This window comes from Chaetodon trifascialis, chromosome 12, assembly GCF_039877785.1.
Source record: "Chaetodon trifascialis isolate fChaTrf1 chromosome 12, fChaTrf1.hap1, whole genome shotgun sequence".
NCBI classification, from domain to species: domain Eukaryota; kingdom Metazoa; phylum Chordata; class Actinopteri; order Chaetodontiformes; family Chaetodontidae; genus Chaetodon; species Chaetodon trifascialis.
The window spans coordinates 26,384,669-26,396,509 of NC_092067.1; positions in this window are offsets into that span (position 1 = coordinate 26,384,669).

Here is an 11,841-nt window from a genome sequence, read left to right on the forward strand (position 1 = left end):
CCGCTCAGGTGTTTTTGTTCCTGCGTGAGAGGATCGTCTCATATTTCTGAAAAGGTGTTTGTCTATAAGCTGCGTCTGGCAGACAGAGGATCTCTAAGACGTTACACACAGGATTCATATTGAACTGAAAATGAATAATCGGAGCTGCTCCAGCCGTCTTCACTTTGACTTATTGTTCCCTCGCAGGCGGTGCAGCACGCAGGAAACAAGGCGTGCATGAGATGAACGGCTCTTATTGTTTGTTGGGATTGTCTGCACAGCTGCTGAAACAGGACGAGCAGAAAGAAAACTCATATTCGTGACATTTATCTCAAAATAATAATAATCCAGGTGTCATGGTTACTTCCCAGCTTCTGTAGGTGTGCAGTGATGAAGAGGGTTCGGCTGCATGTTTGTGTTTAATATGTGCACAAAGCTTAATATCTGATACTGCGTTCAACCAGGACAGACAGGACAGGCGGCAATACCTGATGTGAAAACTGCTCTGTAGCATCGATGAATGTTTGTCTTCAGCCGGCCATGAGAGTGGTATGGATCTTCTCGTCTAAGTTAGAGTAAGAAAGCAAACCAGCGGATGTGGACGTGTTCCTTTAAAAGCACATTTTGCAAAGCGTTACCTGCTCTGTTGTTCAGGTACGAAGACATAACGATTAAAAATGATCATTCACCATCTCGTCGTGATTCAGCTGAAGCCTCCCATCACACAGTTGTCTCACTCCACATGGACCTCTGCTCGGCTGAAAATGTGATTTTGTGAAGAGCCTCTGATGGCTGAGCTCCTTCTACGTGCAGATGATGGTCCATACTTGGAAAAAGCTCTTATGCTATTTCCCTGCCGTGTGTGTGTGGGCGTGTTAATCAGTGCATGCTCGAATGTGTGTCTTTGAGTGCATCAGTAGAGGAGCACAGAAACCCAGTGAAGCGTGATCATGACTCTATCTAAGAAGCTCTTACAGCGTTGTTTTTTTAGACACGTTTAGGTGGACTGAGATTACACAACCCTCTTTACCAATGTGCAGCTCGCACAGCAGTTAATCCACATCCACAGTGAACCGCAGCGAGCGACACACTTCACACACACCTCAGAATCAGCTCTGTACAGAACAGCGACCACACCGAAGCGTCGCATAGAAAAACTCCCAATGAACACATGAAACTAAAGTCTTTAGTTATGCAAAACACATTCTTCTAACCAACCACGTCTTCTGTATTTGACCACAAATTCTCATCCCCCTCTTGAAATCCACCCGATTTGGTGGACGGCCTCCTGCAGACATGTCCAGACATCCAGCCTTCATTGTGTCCAAGAGGGACACCTGATCACCTCCTGCACCTCCAGAACGCAGAATGTTGTGAATTTCAGTCAGATTTACGTCATTTTGTGTTGTCTTGTTTAAGTTTGGAACAAAACTTTAACCATTTTTACAATTTTATTACAATATTATTGAGATGTGTGCAAAATGCAGCGATGTGGTCGCTGAAGGTGTTAAAGCAGTAAGTCATCCACACGCATTGAAGCGATCTGGTGTCCACAAGGCGGGCTGTTAGCAAACAAGAAGCGATACCCAAAAACGAACTCAGGCGTTCATATCTTATTGAAGTCTGACCAAACTTGGTGCTGATCGGATGAAACGTGCCAAAAGAAGCAAAAATCATGCTAAGAAAATCAAAATGGTGCAAAAATAATCGAGGTACAAACAGCTTGTATCTGTCAAATCCACTTATTTTAACCGTTCGTACTTTTTTAGACAAAAACACTAATAGCTTAGTGACTGACCACATGATGTCACTCTTCAGTACATGCTGTACTGGAGCACCTGTGTTCCAGGTATGATTACTTCAGCGCGTGTAGTGTTTGAGACAGTGATGCAGAGCCGTATAGAGCAGCGCTCCATCAGAAAATCAGTCGCCAACAAAAGAAGTAATATCCACGAGACACTCGTGACTCACATGTGAGAGCTGTGAAGTCATCAAGAATAACTGATAACAGGTGATAAAAATGGATGTGAAATGAAAAACGGAGCGAAGCCACTGGGTTCATTTAAAGCTGGATTAATTAAAATAATCATGATATGATGAGAAAAGAGCCACTTTCACCATTTTCCCACCTCACATTCGTCATTCACAGCATTAAATTACCACCTGTCACTTTAAAGTGGTCTGAAGGGCGCAGAGGGAAGAAATGTGTGTGAGCTGAAGAACAGACTGATACCTGATCAATCGATTGGATAAATGTCATCGATGTGGACTCGTTTCATTTCACAGCTTTTTTCCATCAGTTCATTCATTCAGTTGATTTCTGTCACTTCCAGCGTTCAGAGTCACACGTCTGCAGCTAATGACTGAGTGTGTGTGTGTGCGTGTGTGTGTGTGTGTGTGTGTGTGTGTGTGTGTGTGTGCGTGTGTGTGCGTGTGTGTGTGTGTGCGTGTGTGTGTGTGTGTGCGTGCGTGTGTGTGTGTGTGTGCGTGTGTGTGTGTGTGTGTGTGCGTGTGTGTGCGTGTGTGTGTGTGTGCGTGTGTGTGTGTGTGTGCGTGCGTGTGTGCGTGTGTGTGTGTGTGTGCGTGTGTGTGTGTGTGTGCGTGTGTGTGTGTGTGTGTGTGTGTGCGTGTGTGTGTGTGTGCGTGCGATGGAATTTCAGGCTGAATGAATGATGTGTGTGTTTGTGAGTCGTACATGTGTGATTAGTGGTTGCAGGTGGAAGTAATGACACCCAGGTGGTCGGTGGCTCACCGCCGACGAGCTTTACCGTCAGCGCGACAAAAGCTTTTTCCCTGAATAGATTTAATGAGCAAAAGGACAAAAGTGAGGAGGCTGCTTTTCCTCCAGGAGATGCACCAGGAGAGAGTCAGCGCTGATGAGGAGTCTGCAGAACATTAAGAATCAGAGCAACTACACCTGCAGGCAGGTATTAACGGGGTCCGAGCCCGCTGAAGGGGTCACACGTGTCAGCTCCTCATCAGAGCAGCACAAACATGGAAGATGTGCCAGGCCTTGAAATGCAGCCCTGCAGGTCCTGACGAGACAATGTGTGAAGCGTAAGGCTGAACTTTAGAGAGAGACATTTCCTCCAGCCTGTGAAGTCGAATGGCGTCGTGAATCTTACTCAGTATTTAAGCTGCTGCCATAATTAAAATATCTGGACAGGAAATGAAAAAATATATCGAGGCTTCAACATCACGTCGCTCTTCTGTTGTGGCGTGAAGTGCAGAGGGAGGGCAGGAAGTGATGCTCTGCACAGGAAACACCGACACGCTCGAAATGCTGATGTTTCGTGGAGGAGCTTTTCTCGAGTACCAAAGTCGTTGTTCCTTTGCAGTTTTCACTTCCTGCCCTCCGTCTGACTTTAACGTCTCGTGACTGCAAACAGCCTATTGCTGCATTCCTTCCCACCTGTCACCGTGTCGACGGCCAGTAATGAGCGAGGACGTGCGGCCGGTCTAACTGCTGCTTTCAGCTTCAGTCTGAAGGAAACTGTGGTGCACTCTTTGAGGTTTTGATCAAACTCACACTAATTGGTGGAACAGCTGAAGGTGTGAAGGTTTGAGCAGGTGTTTTCAGTGGATCGCACTGCGCTCCAGCTATTGTTGAGCCAGCTTCTTAAAAGCTGACGAAACGCTGACAGTTTATTCCCACAGTGCAATCGTACCTTAATTGTAGCCGGTTAGCAGACGGGTTTCACTGTCTTGTCAAAATGCCTCCTGCTGCTTCAGGGAGGTTACCTGCTGGAGGGGGAGAGTGTTGTGGAATTTGAAGGCCAGATGTGCAACCCACAACAGTCCAGAAATAGTCAAATTCAGCTGTCTGAGAAAAAGTGCTCAAAAGGATCTGCAGGAGTCAGGGTCCGAGATGCAAACACTTTATTGCCGCGGCAGCAAAGGGAGAGAAATCCAGAAACACACAGGGTGTACATCTGAAGAAGTCTCTGACCTACAATGGTCAGTGCTCTATCTTTTATACAGTTCTGCTGAAGGTATTCCCCGCCCTTGGGGCATCTTTTCTTTTTTCTAGGCTCTTCTATTTTTTACACCATTAGGTACTTTTTGGCTGCTATCTCCTCTTTTCTCCTCTCTATTCCTCTAATTATACACCATTAGTTTTTGATTGTCATGGGCTCTGTTTTTTAAAAATAACATCAAATTACATTTTATTATCATGATTGCATGTAAGCATAAGGACACATCACATAGAAAATGCTTTAAAAATATAGCAAAGTATATTAAATCATCCCAAACCATTATTCGTTAACACACAGTAAATCATAGTTGTGATTATAAGACCATTTAGTTCTTTCATGATTATAACAAATGTTAAACATGGATTAAATACAGTAAGGTTATGTAAGGACACGCAGGGTTATATTAGGTCACAATCATCCTGGTCTGAAACTGGTCAGAACCGGCTAAAACACCTGCAAGGCCATGGAAAGCACCAAAGATTTATAGTCCAGGTGTCCTGCCCTCGCAATGTTGGCTGCATGGTGTCTTGCAGCTCATTATCATCGCTGCACAGCAACCTCCCTTCTTATCTTTGCACTGGCCTCTTGGCCTTTCATGTGCTCTTCCTTCACTTAAGCAAACAGCAATTATTTTCTACTATCATATCAGGCTTGCACAGAGCTACTTTTATCATATCAAACTTCATAGAGCTGCTACTATTGTTTACCATTAGCTTACAGTGTTGCACTTGATTCTTCACATATCGATTCTTCACATATTAATTCTTCACGTATCAAATAGAAAAATTATACTACAAGAGCTGGAAAAACATCTTAAATGATCAATGTGCTGAGGGGATTAAAGGCCAGTCCAGAAAAAGCACAGTAAAATATTGAAGGGGCTCGAGGCCAATGCTGCGCCTCTGCTTTGGAGCCAGTGTGGAGCCATTATGTCAGGTTGGTCTGAAGAAGAGGAGGCCGGGCTGTGGCTCGCAAAGCAGGAAGGGAAGATTTAATTAAAGATGCTATCACATTGTATTATGGGAAATGTAGGATCCAGCGTTTTGAACAGTAGAAGGAGCTAAAGGTCAGGATAACTCAGGCACTGCTGCAGCTAATGATCGCTTCCATCGATCAATCTCAGGAGTTATTTTCATGACTGATTAATCGTTTAGTTTATACGAGGTGAAAAAATAATGAATAGACGTCTTCAGATTGTTTCTTTTGTCCAACCAGCAGCACCCAACCAAAAACCCTTCATTAAATATCTTAAACAACAAAGAAAAGCAGAAGAAGAGAAGCTGGAGCCATCAAACATTTGACATGTTTGCTGTTATCATCAGAACAGTCGGGGATCAGCTGATCACTGACAGATGAACTGCAGCTCTGATCAGTTTGGACCATCCGTCTGTCCTGAATGCACCGACATTAAAAAACTTTGAACCGTTTGTTGTCCGAGCAGACACCCACGCTCAGGTACACCTGACGCGTCCCGTCAGACTTCGCTCTGTGAGTCCAGGCCGGCTCATGACCACCACGTTTAGAAAAAACACCTCTGACCTTTGACCTCCTCTCTCTCATCAGGTCAAGCCACCCGCGAGCCTGACGAGAGCCTTCTGATCAAGGGGTCTGGTGGGACCAGCCTGGGGGGCCTCAAGTCTGTCCTGGAAGACACCGTGTCGCCGGCCTTCGGCGCCACCATCATCATCATCATCACGGTCATCGTGTCCGGCAGCGCCTACCTCTGCTTCCTCAAGTACGTCTGCGGCGGCTGCTGCAAGCCCATGCAGGTGGCGCCCTCTGTGGACGTGGACCCCAACAAGGTGGAGGAGCAGGTGTAGCGAGGCGGAGAGACCGAACGCCGACAGACGGACAGGAAGCGACAAATTCACACAATGGATTCAGTCAGCGACAGGCCACGCTGTCCATTCGCTCGGTGTGATTCTGGTCATGCCGAACCGTCGGCCGGGGAAGCTAAATGGAATCGATCCATCAATCAGCGGCTCCCTTCGCGGCCGCGGCAGACGTGCAGCCGCCTGAGCACAGAGTCCCTGAGGAGCCCGTTAAGCTGAAGCTGCTCCAACTGGATGTTTTCCACTCTTTGTCTTTTCTGGAGAAACAAAACTGATTTCTCACAGATTAAACAGATTAATCAGGATTTCTTTATATAATCCTCTGAACGAAGGCCTCGGCCAGCCTCACCCTGCCGGGACCAACGTCCTCTGCAGGTCTGAGCAGTTCACTGCAGGGTCGAATCAACATGGCTGATGGGCCAGACGCCGCCTCACTGGAGGATCTCTGTGCTGACGCCTGCTGGCTGTCGGTCCAACAAACATATCAAGCCTGTCTGATAACAGTCAGGACGAGGTCAGGAGGTGCCAGGCTTCATCCAAACCCTGCTGACTGGTCCTGGATCAGCCCAACCAGCACCAAGCGTCAGTCTGAACATGCTGTCTGTGCTTCAGTGTTTCAGAAAACCAGAGAATCAAATAATGGAACAAACTGAAATAATGAGCCAGTCTCAAATAAATCAAAAAATCATTGAGGAGGGGAGGAACCACTACAGTCATCGCTCACATCGTTTATTCAGCACAGTGTTCATTTCCACAGCACTGACTGTCACAAGCTTTGAGCCTGTGTGTGGACCAAAAGTCCAAAACTGGACAAAAAGTCCTAGAATTAATCAGGAATCACTGCCCGCAGGAAGATGGGGTCTTTATTTATCGCTGTGAAGGCAGCGGGGGACAGATCCTTCGAGGAGATTTAACTTAAACACAAATCCTCTCATCGTTTGCCCAGTTCAAATCTATTTCCTCAAAACTTTACACAGAATGCCTCGACTGTTACATGAGAGGGAGACGTTTCATGTCCTCAGCAGAGACAGAGGAACAGATTTTTGGGAGTGAGAGCATTTATCACCTCCTCTTAGACTGGAATCGACCCGAGCTGCTCTGATCTCTGCGGGGGGACACGTGGGACGGACGGTGAATTGCTGCCCTGCACTCTCGTCCAGTTTTCATTTGATTCCAGGAATAATGAACATGAACGTCTCTCTCCGGCTGTTTGCCTGCTGAGCTGCTCAGACCTGCTAACAGAGTGATGTTTAACAGCTTCAGGTCAGGTAGACATTAAAGTGAACTGAGTGTTGAGCTGTGGGGCAAACGCCTCTGATGTGTGGGTGTAACATGCGTCATTGGACTGTAGGTTTTGGTGCTGTGGGAGTTTCATTTTGTATATTTCTATCTTGTTGAAATGTACTGAAGTGTACAAACAGGGACTAAGTTAGCCGTTGTCAGACTGGAGTTCTTCACATGGAGTCTGGTTGCAGCACATATTCCAGGTTGATTTCTACGGTGGCCGACGAGGCAAAGGCGTCGCAAACAGCAAAATGCTGCCAACACAGGAATGACATGAAGAAGAAGAAGAAGAAGAAGAAGAAGAAGAAGAAGAAGAAGACTTGGCCGCAATCTTTTACAATATGTAAAAGAATACATAAAGAAAACCGGAGCTAACTTTCCTCTCTCTGCAGGGCCGGTCCATCCCTCAGGTCGAGTCACTGCCGTTTTGTGGAGTGAATTTGCAGCGTTTCTCTCTTGCAGTTGTTTTGGTGTTTTCTGTGTTTTTTGATATTTGCAGTGTTTTTCTTTCGCATTTGTTTTAAGTGTTTGTGTTTTTGACGTTGCATCATTCCTGTGTTTGCAGCGTTTTGCCGGTTGCGGCGCATTTGCCCTTGTCAGCCACCGTAGATTTCTTATCCGGGAACTTTAACTTTGGACAGCGAAGCAGATTGAAGCAGCAGCTAAAGTTAGAGACGCTGAGGTTCAAAGTAGAGACAGAAATGGAAACCTGGACGTGCAGCCGTGTCGCTCAGAGCTGCTTAAAGAAGGTAGATTACTGTCAGATGTTGTCTGATCATATTCATGACGCTACAGAGGTCAGAGAGTGTTTCTTGATTTTAAACTACCAACAGTGAAACTACACTTTAACAGACTTTTCACATTAAAAGCCCTCCTATAAAAGGGCAGCTGGATGACTTTTATTATGGAAAATCTTCAGGGCTGAGGTGACTGACATGAAAATGCAAATGTACATTATGCTAAATTCATAAAGACGACATGTAGGGAAGCGGTGAGCTGCATTAACTGAGTTTACAGCCTGTCACTAATATAACCCTGTTTCAAATAAAGGCCTGGTCTGTCAGAAACACATGCAGCTTTACTGAAGCATTTTCGGTGATTTCATATTTAGCTCAGCTCCGTCAGTGAACTCCTTCCTCCTCTGCTGCTGAGCCTTCCTCTTCACATCGCTGTCGAAGCTCCGTGCAGATTTTTCTTCATGCTTTTTCCCTTTTGGTGGAGAAACGCTGCTGCCTTGTGTGCATGTATGGCTGACACTGTGCTGTGGTGCCTTTGGTGCTGCAGGAACCTGCAGACTTCACTGACGAACAGCTGTGCTTATTGAGTGTTACTGTGTGTCTCATGCACTGTTGTGTGTGCGGGCTGTGGTGGCCATGTTGTTTTGTGGTAAATGCCAGGCAGGTGGAGGGCCACAAACATTTCAAAAATAGTAAATAAAAAGCTCAAATAAATGTACAATCTTGGTGTATCTCTGTCTTTGCATGCATCTAGAGGAAGTCCACTAATGTCAGCAGCATCAGTGGACTTCCTCTATTTTCTGTGCAGCAGCAAAAAGTAATATTGACGATTGAGATAAATGATTTGCAGTAGAACAGAGCAGAACAGGGAGGAAAGTATTTCAGAAAAATATTCAAATTTTATGGCTAATACTAGAATAATGTGTGAATTATGACACGTGCTGCAAAACACAGACAGCAGTGGAAACTGTTTCCAGGGGACTGAAATGTGATGAGCACGACGGGGACACACTGAGGTTTGTGAGTCCCCTGAGTGTCCCAGCAGTGTCCAGACATCGTCGCCTCGTCTGATGAGGTTAAGAGACTCCAGTCAAAGCAGGATGTTTGTCTGATTCCTCACCTGTACCCAGCACCTGTGGGACTCTTCGACTGTAAGCTGAAAGGTGACAAATAAACGTGTTTGAACAGTGTCTCTGTGCAGAACTGATTAACAGGCGTTAATTAAAAGCTATTCTGCGCCGCTGTGTGTGAAGCCAGCAGGGCGGGGTGGAGGTGTGACTTCAGCAGCCGCTCTGCTCGGCTGTCCTCTCTGGAGGAAACATCTGCATCATCTGACTCCGACGCTCCGATATTCAGCAGCCAAAAAGACAGAACAGGTGAGGCGAGGATCAGGGAGTCAGGCGGCCAGATGAGAGCGCCAACCATTGGTTATTCATCATAACCCTGGTTTCTCCATAGTTGTCAAGTGCAGATCTGATGAAAATATAAAAAATGGAGGTACTGGCTGTGGAGTTTTTAGGAAACTGGACCATGTTTTACCTGCACTGCGACAACCTGCTTACTCTAAAATCTGAATATTCATGGAGCAGATTTCTCTGCAGCGCAGACATTTACAAAAAGTCACATTGGAAGCTGATTGATTTTGTCTTTTCTGAGCAGTTTTGTATTCATTAGGACAGTATTGTTTTGAATGTGAAGATGTACCTTTCCTCCAGCTCTCTGCTGTCACACTGATGGCCACATTATGTCCCGTCTTAGCATTTCACCAGAAAACTGCAGAATGGATAATAATGGCTGTCATTCAAACGAGGAAGCAGGTGCGTCTCTGTGGCGCTCACATTTAGGCTTCCATGTCCTCCAGCTGGCAATCACAGCATCATGATGCGTGGCCTGATTGAAAGAGCATCAGCTGTCCCAGGCGTGATTCACCATCAGGGGCTCATTCATGAGCTGCTCGGCCTGAATTAAGTCCTATTTTTATTACACTTCTCACTACTAATGCAGTAATAGCGAGAAATGTCCATCATAAATAAAACTGTTGTTGCTGTGTAGATGCTGCTGAGCCTCCCGCTGCCTCGGCTGACGTGGAACCGCTTCAGCTCAGATATCCTGCAGCCTGACGCTCTAATTACTGTATTTAGACGTGAAGGTGGAGCAGAGTTAATGAGGCAGTTTCTACAGTCGAGATTATAGATTGAAAACGTACAGTGGAGAGAGGGCCATTCCACCCAGGAAGATGTCTCTGATCAAAAACAGACATAATAGATCATTGATTACACTCAGAGGGGGGGTGGGGGGTGGGGGTGGGGGTGGGGGCTGTGTGAGGAGGCCGGTGCTGCTTCCACCAGGTCCAGATCAGAAAGCTGATTGGCCAGCGTTAAAGATGCTAAATGAAAGTAAATCAGAGACGGTCAGCATCCGCCTGCTGTTAGCCTGATGGTGTGATCTGTGTCTGTCCTCTGTCCTCACCTCTGTGTCTGTCCTCTGTCCTCACCTCTGTGTCTGTCCTCTGTCCTCACCTCTGTGTCTGTCCTCCCTCCAAACCTGGTGCAGCTACTCTTTAAACGTCATCATTTATTTCCCACAAACAGAAAGCATCGCAGGACATGATGATTATACACATTCACAGGAACAAAAATCCAAATGTCAACTGAAGCGCGTCATTCACACACACACACACACACACACACACACACACACACACACACACACACACACACACACACACACACACACACACACACACACACACACACACACACACACACACACACACACACACACACACACACACACACACAGGTGTTTTCACCCATTACCTGATCTGTTCCTCCTCTCAGGGCCGTGTGGGCGTGCACAAACCGACGCCACTCGACTAAAAACAAACCCTGCAGCGTTCGCCTGCTTCGTGCAGCTCGTCTGAACCCTCCAGTGTTCTGCTCAGTAAGATCTGCTTCGATTTGCCAGAGAAGTTTTCACACAGCGTCCTCTTGGAAACTCTCCACTAAGTCTGTCCAAACCAGGGTTTGTACCTAAAGCACGGGTCACAGAGCTGAGGGGGGTGTGATGGTGCAGCTGCACACGCTGCAGACAGGAATCAGTCCTGATCCTGGAGCGCTCAGACCGCCATGTCCAGGCTGATCTGGAGCTTTGGCACATTATTCCAGGATGGTTACCCCAAATCCTGCACCTTCACACCAGGCAAACATCCTAAATTGTGATGGTGCTGTTTGCTGACTCCTCTGTAGGCCTTCTAGCCAAGTGGGACACATCATGTCTGTCAGACAGTCCTGCTGTCTCCAACTGGACGTGAAGGTTTTTCCATAATCGGCGTCTGGACTGTAGGACATTAACTGGAGGTCGAAAAACAGAAGCAGCACAAAGGCCGAGGGCTCTGAGTAAGACTGGTGGATGACTGGCCTGGAGAGGGGGGGCATGGGCAGGTGTATGAAGCAGGTGTGGAAATCAGGTGAGTGGAACAGGTGGGAACACACAGCAGGCTTTGAAACAAGATGTCACATAATTATCAGGACGCCTCCAACAGGAGGTTCAGACTCTGTTCTAACCTCTGCCGTGTTTCTGATGAGGGCCCTCACAAAGAGCTGCAGAAAGCCCCCCCCCCCCCCCCCGAGGATCCGTGTTAGCACACAACCATCCTGCTTCCCCCCGACTTCACACTTAATAACACACCTCAGATTGGTGTCGGCTGCGACCTCCAGCCGCACAGACGCCAGCTGAGGCTCTTCTTTGTGAGCGGGGTCGGAGGTGACGGGCGCCCTGCAAATGTTCTGTCCCCCGCCGTCTGAACCAGGAAGAGGAAGTCAATAAATTCAACCTGAAAGAGGAGAATCTAAAGACGACGTGTTTATCTTCTTTGACAGGAGAGGTCAAAGGTTAACAACATGCAAATGAGTGAGACTGACTGAAGTCAACAGGCTTATATGATAATCAGGTTTTAAAGCATCTGTGATGTGCTGTTTGGACTGTAAGACAGACGTCCCCTAAAGGACACTGAGTCAACATATGGAAGTA